The sequence below is a fragment of the Gymnogyps californianus genome, chromosome 6, assembly GCF_018139145.2.
Source record: "Gymnogyps californianus isolate 813 chromosome 6, ASM1813914v2, whole genome shotgun sequence".
NCBI lineage: Eukaryota > Metazoa > Chordata > Aves > Accipitriformes > Cathartidae > Gymnogyps > Gymnogyps californianus.
In genome coordinates, this window is record NC_059476.1 from 35,890,637 (window position 1) to 35,906,159 (window position 15,523).

Genomic DNA, 15,523 nt, shown 5'->3' on the forward strand with positions numbered 1-15,523 from the left:
AAAATTCTGGGGTTTGCAACCTTCATCTGTGTAAATCTTGGATCTGATGGCTCTGCCCTATTAAAGGTAGTATTAGTGAGTCCTTTCAAAGACACCCTCAGATCCACCACTGAAGACTTCCTGCTTTTGCTGCTTTCCACCTACTGATTGATTCCAACTGATTAAACATAGGTAGCACGCAGTGGCAACAGACAGTACTTCCACACCCTTGCTTTGCGTCGACATGGAAAGCCTGGGGAAAGCTAATGAGCTGCACGTTATTCTCTAGCAGCTCTTCACCTGTTTGTATGCCTTCTTTATGGTTCTTTCTACATCAGTGGTCATTAATGATGGACAGTTTACAGCAGGAATAAAGTACTCCAGAGTATCCTGAGTGGACAACTGGTGCATGTCCTGCGGGAAATGTGGTGTTGGGGTCTTTGACTTGGTGACTTATCATTTCCAGAGGCATGCACCGGTGCTGAGCTCACCAGATCTATTTGAGGCTATCTGAAAGAATCTCTGGGTCCACACTACTGTTTTCTTGTATATGCAACTCCTCACTGAAATTTTATGGTTACTTTGTGTAATAACTGAAGCACAAGTTGGCCAGTCACCAGTCTGGTGAGCCACTCTGTCAGTCAAGTAGAACTCCATTAAACTATCAGCTTCTGTTTTGAGTATTCCTGTATGAAAACAGATTTTCTCTCCAATATTCACAGGTTTGACAGAGAGCAAAATATGTCCATTTCCCCCAGCAAACAGCTTGTCCTTATGTAATGACAGTTTTCCATCTGCAAGAACTGCCTTTTTGATATTACAAACCACCTGAGGTGAAAATGTAACTGACTTGCTTTTCTGTAAACCTGCCAAAAGTAAAATTATTTTGCCTGTAGCAAGAACTGTTTTCACGCCAGTGTATTCTCCAACTTTGCTAAAAGTTACATACTTCTGATTTTATCAGAAGAATAGCTGTAGTGTATCTCTTGGCAAATTAACCTATTCTATTGTGAATCAAGACAGCAGTTTTGTTTGTGAATTCAGGTTTCATATTCACTGAAGAAAGCTGTGGTGTGTCAAATTATGCCTTCTCAGTACCTAAATTTGAGCTTCTAAATCACAGGTATGTGGCTGACTGAAAAGTAGACCCATTTCTGGAAATACAGGGAACTGCAAATATGCATTTTCAGCTCCTTTTGAAGTTGAGGTATTTTTGTTTAGATTTATAAATACAGATTTAAGTGCCTAACTTCATGCATTGATTTTGAAAATATTTTGACCTGGAGAATCATATATTAATTACGAATGTTCCAATTAGAGAGAGAGAGAGAGATTTCCAGAGGAGGGAAAGGTGACGGGGGGGGGGGATGATTTCTTTCTTTAGAGAAAAAATGAATCTGCATTGTAACATTTTGGCCAACATCATCTTCTGACAGACTCTGAGGCCAATCTCAAGTATAATTACTTATTTTAAAATAATACAGTTTCATAATGTAGTTAAAATTGACTTCTAAGTGACTTATTTTTTCCATGCACTGTGATTGTCCTTAGACTGGAAGATATTTAATAAAAAACATTACTTGCCCTGACCTTGTCAGCATCCCAAAGGATATGACAAGCCGTATCATGTCTTTGATCTAGTGCAACAGAATTCTAAATCCTAAAGAAGTTATCCATTGTGTGTCTGTGCTAACTTTGGATAGCAAGGGGACTAGCAGACTAGAGTACAAGCCACAGAAACCTGCAAGCTCCTTCCTAATATGTGACTAAACCGATGGCACTGCTAGAAAGTTTTCCTTCCCAACAACTTGCAGGTTTGGGAATATGTTGATGTTAGGCATAGTTTCTTCCTTTCTGTGCATCCTATTTATGCAAAAATCCTTCTGCCATGATTCCTTTATGCCAAACAACCCTGCCTTTTTCTCCTCTTACCCATAGCAGCATCTGAAATGCTTCTGCTTAGTTATGTTATGTCCCAGAAAGGTTATTCCCCCTCGGAAGGCAAAGACCAATGGCTTTATCCTTTCTGCTGCTGCAATCCTGTCTGTGCACTTCTTAAGCATACTGAATCCAATTGTGTTTATGACGGGGAAGGTGAGAAGCGCATTCTGTAGTCCTGCCTTTTTGGGTAGTCCCCAGCCTCCTTCATGATCACAGAGGCATTGATAGGAGGGATGGACTTCAAAGAATATTTTACCTTGTTCTTTACTGCTGGAAGGATGGAGATTTCTTTAATGAAGTTTTATGCAGTGTGAAATATAAAGTGAGAAAAAGATGAATACAAGATACCGAAGTATTCATCACAGTTGCTTCCTAGGATAAAAATGTTTGTCCCAGTGAAATTGATATCAATAGCAGTGTCTCTGTTGATTATTGCAGAGCTGAGAAAAATTTCAACATGAAATAATAAGCTTTGGCTGCTTATTTTGCTGGTTCTATTTCCATTTCATCAAATAATGGAGTATCAGCTACAGCACATTAGAAAAGCCAATCTGTATTCTGACCAGCTATGGACTCAGTAATTTGACAGCTCTTTAAGTCAACACTGTTTTAAAATATTTTTAATCACAACAACATGAAAAATAGCATGGATTATTACTCCACTAGCAAATTAATGTAAGAATGTATAAAAGTGGGAGACAGTTAAAAAACAAAATAGCTACTGGAAGAGACTTTCTTTAACAATATACAATAAAGCTTAACACTTTGACAGTCTAAAAATTGACAGTTGAATCATCTTAAAATAATACAGTAAGAGCTATCCAACTATAGTCCATCAACAACTGTTTGGTACTGAGCCCTAGAAAAAGCATTGCAATAACCCAAGTTATAACAAGCATTCAGATTTTCAAGATAAATCGGTGCAGTAGTGTTTACATGATTAACATGTAGACCAATGTTAAATCATGTCTTGACTTCTATTGAACCAACTAAAATGTTCCCAAAATTAAAATATTTGGAAGAGAATATTGTTTCACAAGAAATTAATTTGAAGAGATGTATTCCACATATTGATGTGTATTATGTACATAAATCATCTTGAAAGCATTTTGAGTGCCACATTGGATATAAGCAGAGAGACGTTACATTTTCTGTGTGAAAGAATTATTAGGCTGCAGCTCCAGATTGGGGCTGTGGATTTGTTGATTCTGACAGTAAATCATTTCAATAGAGATGGAATACAAAATATTTCGAGCCAAACCTTTAGGGAAATGTATAAAGCACTGTCATCATATCCTTAAATATTCTGGAACAAGACAAGAAAATTAAAAAATGAAAAGGTTTATCATCAAAAAGAAGGGCAATCTCAATCTAGAATTTCTGCTGGAAATAAAATTGCTAAGGTACTACTACCAAATTATAAAGTTCATAAGGTTTCTTCATTGGAGCGGTAGGTGTAAATGACAGAATAACAATAATGCTGCATTTGCCTTGGAAGTCATAGGAGAAGTTAGATGAAATAAATTTAGTTGAGGATCCTTAAAAAACCAGTTGTTTTGACCTAGTATAAAACCAAATGGATTGATGCAGTTCATATCTCAGTACACAGTGCTTACATCACTTGTAGCAGTTGCTTCTCTGCTTGCTCAGTTTTACCTTACAAAGGCTATGCTTGTTCCAGAGTCAGAATTCAGAGGAAGATCTGTGTAGCTATCTGTGAGTCGGCGGTGGGGTGGGGCATGGCGTGGGGTGGTGGTGTATTTTCATAATAGCCCACAAAGACAACACAATAAGCCTCTGCTGTTTAAAATAAAATTTTAGTTTGTAGTAAGGGCAGTATCAGTGGCACCTGTTTACTATCACAAAGTCTTAGTCTGTCAAGTTGTAATACTTAGGTAGCAACAGAAATTTAATGCATTTATCGCAGTTCCATTCCAGTCAATTCTTAATAATAAAAATTCTTCACAAATTGTTATAACATGCAGTTCCAAATACATGTATCCGATCTATTGAGTAGCTTTCCAGCAATACTCAGCCGGTTTTGGAAGTGCCTTGTAGAGACATTCTAATTTGTAAATCCCCCTTAAAGTGTCAGCACTGCAGTTGTATAGTGAAAGTCCCCTTGCTTAGTCTGTTTTCATTTCAGACAAAATGACAAACTCATCCCTTATATCCCTCCCTCTGGAAGCAGAAAAAATATGGTTTAAGTATTCATAAATGCACACCCTTCTGGGGGACAATCCCTAGCCTCTAGGGAGAGCTCTGGATGAAGTTGGAGCTGTTTTGGAACCATGGATCATGTTCACAGACTCATGGCATCTTTTGAAACTCTAAATCCTGTTGCTTTCTCCTTTACCTTTCTCTATCCATATATGCTGCTGCAAATCCTTAATTTCTTCAGCCGCAAATTACATCAATACAGACTTTGTAACTCTGCGGTTTACTTGCACATAATATCTGAAAATTACACAGCATTTTTGCTTTCTTTTTACTGTTCTGCAGTTTGCAGGGTAATGTATCAAGGATCAGAATCACTGTTCTTTCGTCATTAAGAACTTTCATATTTCAGTCCTTTTTTAATTAAAAGTGGTAGTAGATTAGAAATAATGAGAACTATGTGCTACCACATCTGAACCCAGACTTTACTGCAGGCAGCCTGTGCTCCACTCTCTAGGCTCCACAGATGCAATGTCAGTTGTATCATGCCTAGCAAAAATCAATTTGATCTTCATAATATTTTGTTCAGCAGGGGTATCCTGTCAGTGTCAGTGACCTGAGAATTGAAGTCTGTTATGGGTACGTAATTTTCTTACAGTCATTTTAAATAAATCAATGCCATATGAGCTCTAGGGGATCAATTTTATTGATCATCAGCACATGATCATTTGTTTCACTCGACCTCACTTTTATGGCGTATACCACAAACCCGAAGAAATATCTAGTATTGTCTGTCCAAGATTTTTCAGTCCAAAAATGGTATTCATTTTTCTGGCTTATTCTCTCCCTCTATCACACCACACACACACACAGCCCCCGCCCCTCTGTAACATCTTAAAAGCCTTTTTTTACTATAGCTAAATAAAAACCAAATGGGAACTGAATGCTTACTCCCAAACTGTTGAAAAAAAACCCTAGAAAATTGCTGTTAGAAATACCTTCTTCATGTTTTGCAGATCTCATCCTGCATTATAGTTCTGGTAGTCACAGTTTACACTTTCATTTGCAGCTGAAGGATTTTAGCATTCATGTAAACCATTGCTGTCATTACCAACCATGGCACTAGAAGCATACATATCCTTGAAAGGATCCCTTCACAGGTAGCTTAGTTTTGTGCTTGCTTTTCCTAGTACCTCAAGACCAGGTTTCTTTGATTCGGTTCTTTATTTTCTCAGAACATTTTGTTCAAATGTATTTCCAGTATATCCTTACATAGCAAAGTTTTTGGACTTCGCGTTTGTAAAGGCGTCCTGGATCTGTTCTCCTGAGAATCAATTCATTTTTTCCCTGTAAATAACAATCATCATGTTAATCTCTGGTGTCTTGGGGATCCATTTTTATTTTTTCAACTTTTTCGGAGTGTCCACATCTTACATTCCATCTTCTCAAAAGCTTGTATTTTCTGGTGACAGATAACTCTCTCTGCCAAGACAACCTGCCCCATGGTTCCGGTGCTAATGAGTCCCTTCTGGTATCTTCTCTTTGCAGCTTCTTCATTCCCGTTTTTCTTAGCTTCCTGTGTCTTGCCATAACTACTCTTCTGGCTGTCTCTGGATGACTTCAGAGGTAATTGCTTTTATCCCTTCTTGCTGCCTCATCTTCTCTCCTCTTTCCCCTCAGTTCCTCATACTCCGTTGTAATGAACTTATTCCTCAGTTCATTTCTCCTGTATTAGCTTGTCTCTCTTTCTATTTTGTCCTTGTGTGCACATGCACATTCTGACATGGATTGTGTGCTTTTTCTCAACTCGTTCATGTTCTGTATTTGAGGGTGATGAATCCAGAACTTAAATAAATTCAGGATAAATCCAGAGTCAATATGTCTTGCAGTGTAGCCTATATGATCCACAGTTCCTGATCTGGTAGAAGAGATTGCGAGCAGAAAAAAGCATGGTGAAGTCACAGATGAAGCCTGCTGCTTTCACATCCTTTTGCTAGAACCAAGCGTGCTGGCTGGGCTCAATGAGGACAAACTTTTACTGACTTCCACTAGTCAGGTCATCATTTACTTTGAATAAAGTCAGGAGAATCTGCCTTTCATCCAGAAGGAGAAGTTGTGATATCTCATTCATGCCATTACTAGCTGTTCATGCTAGTTTACATTTCTTGTGGTAACTATTGGATTTGGCTAACAATTAGCTTCTCGGCATGACATGCTGCCTTACTGACCAATAATAAGATAGGGATGGTTGTATTACTAATCACTGAAGGAAATTATTGCAGTCAAATTAGTGGATTAGAGTTAATGAGTGTATCTGTCTGCTTGGAAGAGAGTTGGGGTTTGCTTGCTTGTTTGTTTTCTGTGATAGAATTAATGTAGACGAATGTTCATTTTAGCAATATTAATAAGTTTTTTATCATATAATCAGTCTAACAAATTGTGTTTTTAAAAGTTTAATCTTAAAGAGCTGCAAATAGAAGATAATTAGCTCTGTAGGGCTACAGCAATCACTGCTTAGTGGTAATTGATTGATTGAAGAAGTGGTAGGAGTTTTCAGAAGCAGTTTCAAAATGTTTAAGTGGTTATTAGTGTGAAAGCCTATCAGTGGCCTAAGAGATGTATTAAAGGTTATCGGATGGCTTTTACTGTCTCATTCTCATGTCGATTACAATTGGGGATTTTTGCAGATACTAGAGAAATATTTCAGTCTTGCTTTTTTTCTTGTAATTAGCAGATTGGTGTGGGAAGATGTCATTGGGATATAGTGATGTTTCCTGATGTGCAGGAGGTAATGTTTCTGAGTGTAATCAGCAGCTTTTTAAAATGGATTTTGCAGCCATGAGGTGACAGGATATCAAAGTAAAGCACTTCAGTAATTTCATGTAGTTTATTTAATGTAGCTTTCAGATATTGTAGAAGGATTATCCATTAACTGGATAGTCATTATAAGGGTTTAAAGCAAAACAAAACTCTGTACATATTCAACAAAGTATGTGTTCTTTTTACTTAGCATTGAAGAGTAGGTAGAGATTTTCCTACATGCAAGTCAGCTTAATATCCCAATAAGTAAATTAATTTTATCTTGGTGAGTATACATCTTATAATTTCTGTATGGGACAAACTGCAAATATATAGGGCCATCTTCTCAAGTAGTAAGAAAGTATAATTTGCAGGGAGTTTACATCCATGAATTAGTATGTCCTAGCTGGCTATCTGCCCATTCTCCCAGAAATCTCAATATTCAGATAAAAATACGTTCATTGATTCGTTCATGATAAAAATACGTTCATTCATGTACATAACAGGAGACTAAAAAATGGAGTAATCATCTGCAAAACGCTGCCTAAATGTTTCAAGGCCAGGTTGAAGAATAATAATAGGGAATGTGAGTTCTCAGGGATCCTAAATATGAGGATCTATTTTCATCCTAATAAAACTGAAGCTCCTGAAGAGGCAATTGGAGAAACCTAATTATTCAATTATGATCTAATAAGAGCCTTCAAAGAAGGAATGCCACCAGTGATGGAGTGGGATGTCGTAACCATAAGTCTTCAGACATTCTACAAAAAGAGCCAAACTCTCTCTTATTTGTGAGGCCTCTTCACCTTTATCTGTAGGCAGACACTCAACCCTTGTATAGCAGTGTATCTATCACTGTAATACTCAGACGTCTCCCAGTTTCCAGTGTATTGATGGGTAAATGAATTTATCCAATATCCAAAACTGAACTGGAAATATAGAGCATACTGGAGCACTCAGTTCTTGCTAAAAAAATAAAAAGAGAAGATGACAAAAGGAAGAAAGGGATGAGGGAAGATCTACCTGTACCATCATTTCAGAACTTCTCATCTCACACACACAAACTGGAAGATGTCTGGAGGATTCAAAAAACATATGGTGAGGCAGCTGAGAAGGACAAAGATGATGCTTTATAACTCTCCTACTACAAGAAACTGAATGAGAGGTGAACAAATAAAAGCCCCAAGATAGAAAACTGTACCGCTAACAAGAAGACCGGAACAGCAGCTGTCTCAGGCAAGAGAAAGATGAGGTGTAAGGAGCAATGGTGATGGTACTGTAAGCCGGAAATGTTCCTAGTCCAAAAACTAATGAAAACCAAGGAGTGTGATCTTGAAGTAGAGCCAAAGCGCTGTACCAAAGGAATTCAGTGGAAACAGAAGTAGCAGCTGTCATCAGGCAAGCAAGGAGAGCTTGATTTGTAGACTAATGAAAAGTTCAGGAAACATGTTAATTTGACTAAAAAACTTTAAAAATGCTGACTGAATTGGAACAGACCCTGTAGTTCTAAAGCATGTTGATAACATGCTGATGTTTTGTTGTTGCTAAGTAGCGCTTATCTTAAGTCAAGGATTTTTCAGTTTCCCGTGCTCTGCTAGCAATCAGGTGTACAAGAAGCTGGGATGCTTCACGACAGTGAAGCATCCATGCGTAGCAGGGTGGTCCTTTGAGGGCCAGTCTGTTTCCACTGCATGTGCTTACTGCTGGATTGAAGACAAAGAAGCTGTCTAGGTGCTACATAATCTCATCAGGGTGCTAGATAATCTCATCTGGGCTGCCTTTCCCATGAAAGGTTGGACCAGATGATCTTTCTAGGTCCCTTCCAACCTGAGCTGTGTAGCTGAGGTCTGTGTAGGTGGGAAGAGGACGGAGATGGGATATTCTCCCAGAACAGGCAGCGTGCCACAGTAAGAGCTGCCTGCAAATGGGAGCACCTACCAGAGGAGCCAAACCCAAGGGGTCATGTTGACAAGAATTTGGGACCTAGCACTGTGGCAGCAAGAGGGGATACTGCTGAGAGGCCTTGCCAGCAGAGAAATATGGGAAGCTTTAGGAGAGCAGCCAGTCAAGAAGCAGTAGAGGACTAAGAAAAAATGACCTCATGAACCACAGACAGAGTCAAAATCCATAGGCATGACTGTAGACTCTCATTCCTTTACTAGACCCCAAGAAGGATGTCCTAAGAAAGAGACTGGTTGGTGCTACCCTGAGAGGGGAGATGCTGCTAAAAAGCCATTTCCTGAGCTGGGTTCAGTAACCAAATTAGCAGGTGGGACCTAGAAGGCAGCAGTCAGCTGTTGCCTACGTATGCCAGTAAGCATATTCATTTCCATATGAACCAAAGGGACTTTTTCCCTTCATTTAACACTTACATACCTTTAATGAACAGTAATACATTAATGGACCTGTTTGTTTAGGGTAGGTAATGAGCCCCAAAACCAAATTGAGCCATGCTTGTATCAGTTTAGAAGCAAAGGAATTGAGATTCTTTGTATGTCCTACATCTTACAGGAATTTCTCCTGAATTTTGGCAGTTCACAAAAACAATCAACCTTTTCAGCATTTTAACGTGCATCCATGTACGTGCCCTGCAAAGGAATTGAGGCGATATAGAAGATAGCTGTGCTGCAATTCACACTGGGTCTTCAGTGTGCTTTCACCCTACTTTTACCGCAGGACTCAAGGGGACCACAGGAATATTCAGAGTATGATCCCTGATGCTATGAGATCGTTTACATTTTCTTTGTTACTTTAAGTGAAAATGTTTTTCTATAATGGCAGGATTGATACATTTATGACCATAACAGTTCACATTTCATGGTGAACATGGGGGGTGATGGCAAGTTCTACTAAATACAGACTTCCTGTAAAAAGGTTCAGCCTTGGCTCTTGTCTGTTAAAAGAGAAAAAAGCATGTTACAGGAACAGATGGTGTAGCTTTTTTTTTTTTCCCCCTTGTTGCTTGAGTGGAAGGTTCAGAAACTATTTCTTTTTTGAAGAACTGTAGTTTTTGGTGGGAGTGCTAGGTCAGCTTGTGCTCTGTGCTTGGTTTTTTAATATATGATATAGTATTGAAAAAATGGAGCTATTAGGTAAAATATCAAGTCCTTCAGGAGTCTTTTTATCTCATCTTTTTACTCTTTTTCTACAAAAAGAATAAGAAACAACTACTTATGATTGTTTTGCCAAATATTTAACTGTTTTTCTCAAGTATACTTAGTATGATTTAATATGAATGTCAACACCCTGGCCTATTTTTAGTATAGGTTGAATTATTGCTTGCTACTTATGTTTTCTGGAAGGCATGATGTCACATTGTGGATTAAATCAATAATAGGTGCTGTTTATAGGAATTGCAAGAATCTATATGAAGTACTAAAAATCCATATTATCAGGAGAAATAGCAGTGTCTTCTAACAGGAAAGAAATTGTGCTTTTAAGAAATAAATATGAAACACCTTAAATAAATCTCTGTGCAAAACACTGGGTGCATGCTTCCCTGCAGGAGTCAACTTCGGAGAAGGATAAGGGGTGATGGGACCCCTATCAGGCTGAAGTATGCAGTGAGCCCAGGTACATTCCTAATTAGCAGATCTGTATGAATATTTGAATACTGTCGCTGAGTTGCAGGGCTGACATTAAGCTATGTTCCTGTGCTATTTAACCTGCTTACTGGTTAGACTCAGCATACGGTTTGAATTGCAGTGTGCTCCAGTTTGGGAATGTTTTTTATGCAAGTTTTAAATCAGTCCTTGTTTAGGAGGTTTAAATCCCTTTCATTTCAGTGAGAATAAAGTGTGTGTTTTAGTATTCTTAAAGCCTACACTTGTAATTTTTGGAAATGGTTATTAAAGGAGGTTGCATTCCTTATGTTAACATTATCTTGTGATAAAATATAATTATAGTCAAGAATTATTAGGAGAAATTATTACACTTTGGTACTACAAGTGAAAGATGTGGTAATGAGGAGGTATATTAGCTGAAATTACAAGAGAAAAATGGTAAGTGGAAACAGCAAAGTATTTTCATTTTGAAATAGAATTATTCATAACAACATGTGTTGCTTTTGTTAGCTACCTGCTTCTGGGGGGGTATATTTTTTTTAAATGGTTTTATAGAGACAGGTAAAGCAACTAATTTTTTGTTCCAAGATTAGCTAGATAGTGTTTTAAGTAGGAAAACTTGATTTCTATCTCAGTTTTCAAATTTTTCTGTTGAAATGAAACTGCTTCAGAACAAGGTATTATTCTAAGCTAAGAAGCAAAAGTGTTTTTTTAAAATTAGTATTAATAACATATAAAAATACCAGTAAAATGAAATAGATAATATGTGATAATTTGCAAAATGCAGTATTCTGTAGTAATTTAGTTTTCTGGAAAAGCATTTGGATCTAAGAAGTTTTCCATGGGAGAGGGGCAGGAGGACTATTGTGCTGTTTCCTATCATTAACTGAGCAGAAAGGTGCATTTAAACACACAAAGAATGCTATTATTTCTCATGTCTAGATATTGAATCCAATTGAAAAGATGTGTATTTAAAAAAATGTATACATTGGAAAAGTTTTCTCCTATACACATGCATTCAGTTTTAGGTTCTACTTCTTTCTTTATTACTTTTAGTGAGTGCTATTCCATGAAAGAAATTCCAGGCGCGTTATAATTCAGTTATAAATTTTTGTTTTGATTTTATGGCTCAAATGTTTCCATACACAGTATGATAGAAAAGCTTTGTTCTTCTACCCTAACTGCATGTATTCCACGACAGCAAAGCAGTCCTCAGAATGGATGGTATTACATTGCTATTTCAGTGGAAGAAGTACTTTATTGCAAACTGGCTGTAAAGTGGTATTTTTTATGGAGGTTTCAGTTAAATGGTAAATATAGGATGTTTCATTCTATTCTTAATTATACTGATTGACCCCTGTGTTTTAATACCATGTACACACATGCAGCACAGGTCCAGAATAGAAGTACCGCTTCATTTTTTTCCAACAGTCTTCAGCTTTATATGCTAATGGACTATTTAAATGATGTCCCATAACTATACATACAAAAAGAGGGGAAACTGTCTTTGTATTTTTAATGACATGTTGGTCAAGGAAAGAAAATAAACAGTAGGAATGTTTTTCACAGTCCATCCATCTTTTGTGCACATCCTTGTATACATGAAAAGTGGCAGTCCTTATTTGAGAAGAAAAATCCCTTCTCACAATACTTCCCATGCAGCAACCTTTCATGGTGTGTAGTGAACTAAAACTAGGGTTTCACGGAAATTTGTGTGCATGCTTGATTTGGGTCCCACTGTATTTACATATTATGGTGAAGTTTCCTCCCATTTTCCCCAGTTAAAGCACAATTCTGAATCAAAGCTTTTCTGCTGTAAAGAAGGTAAACAAGTCCATTATAGAATGAAAATTTCAAAATGGAAAAAAAAATTAATTAACATTTTTTGGACACTTGACCAGTTGTCTTGAAATTTTACAGGAAATTTGTCCTTATTCTTCAAAGAGAAGCTAGGGCTTTACAAATACAAAACCGGTCTAAAGGTAATGCAGGGAGGAAAATTGGAGATTAAATGTCAGATGCATTTAGCAATCTCTCCATAAGAAGTCCATTCTCTGATTAAATTCTGAGCAGTCAAAGCTTTGTGTGTTCAACATGCTTTTAGGCCAGATTTATGACACTATGAGAAAAGGACCTGCTTAAGAGCCAAACCTAAGATAGTTTTGTTAGCTGTATTTTAATTAGTATTTCTTTTTTGAAGACCATAAGATACTGCTAAGTGCTTAAATATTCTCAAGCTACTCTATATCTGTAAAACTGAGGCACTGAAGAGAAGAACTAGGAACGTTTAATGGTCTTTAAAACATTATCTAAATTGCTAAGCTCTTAACTGAGTGTGAAATACATTTAAGATGCTTGAAGTCTGATGCTGATATTTTAATAACAAAAGTGAGTGGCAATAACTATTTCAAGAGAGCTCTGGAGCACTGAGCAATCTGCAGTCACTTTGCTGGTGTGTAGGGTTGACTGACCTGCAGTGAAGTTAGGACGTTCTCATTTTCTCTTGATTGCTCAGTATTTACAACCTGGTTTTGGTTTTCCCAGTGATGTTTAATGGTTGATCAAAGGACAAGAAATGTGGATCATGATGTTAAACTGGCTACATCTGAATAAAGTCTTCTTTCATGAATGCCAGGTAAAATCTTGTTCTATGGTGGCTCCTCAATTCTATTTACTTCATTGAAGTAAACGGTGGATGTTGCAACATTGGCAGTTTTTGAATGTAAGTGACGGAACATCGTCAAAAAAAACCTAACAAGACTTAAAGTTGAGGAAAATCAGTAAGATTTTTTTTTCGATTTGATTTGTGAAAGGAAAGATGAATAGATTACATTCCTTTTTTTTTTTTAACATCCATACCATTGAATTGTGGTTTTACTTTTGCTTAGTTTTTCTTGTATATGCACTACAGTTAAATTCTTGTATTTCTAGCTGTGAGAAGAAAAAAACCCAGGCTTTCTAATGTTTTTTTCCCCACCTGTTCTGTAAAAAAATAATTTTTGCATGTATACATCTTTGCTATTTCCACATTGCTGTACTTGTAAATAAGTTATGAACACCGAAAGAATATTTCCATTGCTAATAAGAGTAGAAATACCTTTCCTGTCAGATATAAATTATTCATTGCTTTTCATGTCATCTGCTCTTAAGCAAACTTTTGTCTTTTTAATCTTTTTAATTCTTATAATAGCTAACAAAACTCCCTACTTGTGAATTATTTTTCTTCGAACTGTTTTCATCCACTGTTCAATTTTTTACTTTTTCTAATTTTTGAACTCCAGTTATTTTTGGGTTTGGGGTCGTGTTGGGTTTTGGGAGGTTTTTTGTGTGGTGGGGTTTGTTTTTGCGTTGTTTTGGGTTTTTTTTAAAAGTAGCTGAACTCAGTATACAGTATTATATGTGATACTCCTTAGCATCTGATTTGCTACAATGTGTAGTAAAGACTACCTTTCCTCTATATGCTTCTGCTGCCTAATGTAACAAGGCCCTGAGACATCAAGAGCTCACAGACATGATAGTAATAAAGCATAATAATACTAATAACAACTTATAAGAGAAAAGTGACAGTGGATCAAATATAAAATTGATATAAAATCACTAGTTTTAAATAACAATGCCTATTGCTCTAAAATACTACTCGAAGCTTTTCTGAATACCGATTTACTGCATTTACTAAGCATATAAGAATAGAAACCCATTAATCCACTGAAAACCAGTGATGGAGTTGACAAAGGCAAATGGCAAAGGCTAGGTTGCACCAGCCCCATAATGAAATTATACTGCTTCTGCACGTAGGAGGAAGCATATAATCAGTAACATAGTATTTAAAAAGTCACAAAGGTAGGGAATCTATTTTCAGCATCAGATGTTTGCCACAGTTCCTTGTCATATTTTTTTTTTTTACTCCTCCTCTTCTTCCCCATAAAATACCTTTCCCTTTTTTATCTTTTTTCACAGAGCTGATTTTCAGCATTTTCTTGATGATGTACTTTCTGATTTTCTTCGTGGGAACTTCCACATTCTTTGAAATTTTTCTCAGACTTGCAAGACTTGAGTTGTATTTAGTTCTGTTTTCTTTCCTTTGTGTTTCAAATACTTCTATATGCTGTAAAGTACCTGGGTATCAGTTTCAGTTTCTCAGGAGTCTCGGGTTTATGGTCATCAGATAACTAATGACTATTTTGGCAGACCATTGGGATATTGTGGTTCTTTAAGCATAGACACCACCTATTCCCCAAATTAATGGCCACCTACGTAGGTGCAACTGTTGGACAAGTATTTATTGGAATGGTTTAGATTTAGGCTTTCATTTCTTAAAAAAAAAAAAAAAAAGAAAGAAAAAGCTATTGACTGCACAGACAAGGACTAATCTTAAAAATCTTATTAGTTTTGATAAACTAATATCCTCTACGGTCTGATTTCAAAGCCTTTATTTTTGGTGATGCTAAAACCAAAACAGAACAGAGACTTACTGGCTTGATCCAAATCTCTTAGAGCATAAATACATTGTATAGCATTCTCCTGTGAATCAGGGTAGAACAAATCTTTTGTGGATTATAAACTAATTCCAAGACTTTATTCCTATAACACGACTAGTAGGCTGAATTATGTTTGCTTCCTTATGTTGAAGCTTATGATTTATTTCAGTTTCAACTTTGTGGAATAATAGAATTTCTCACTGGTGCTGCTTGTGTACAAATCTTTACAACACAAAAGTTGTAATGGATACAGCTAGTGTTCATATTCATTCATATTCATTTTTGCAAACAACAGGACGGTATCAGACAGGATGTGCTAAACTAGCACAGAGGAGGGGATTAAGTGATTACTTGGCTTTGGAAAATTGGACATGTATGGTTTAAAGGATCACTAGTATTTAGAGGAATGTGTTTTGACTGCAGAATACTTTGCTTCCAACTCTTCCTGCTGAGCCTCCCATAAAATTCAAATAAGGAGCAATAAAGTGTATTGCAATGAAAACACTTCATACTTTCCCCTTTCTGTACCGTGGACATGGATCCCATTGACTGGACAATTGATTGCAGTGAATAAAAGCTGATCTGTAAAGCCCAAGCAAATAATTC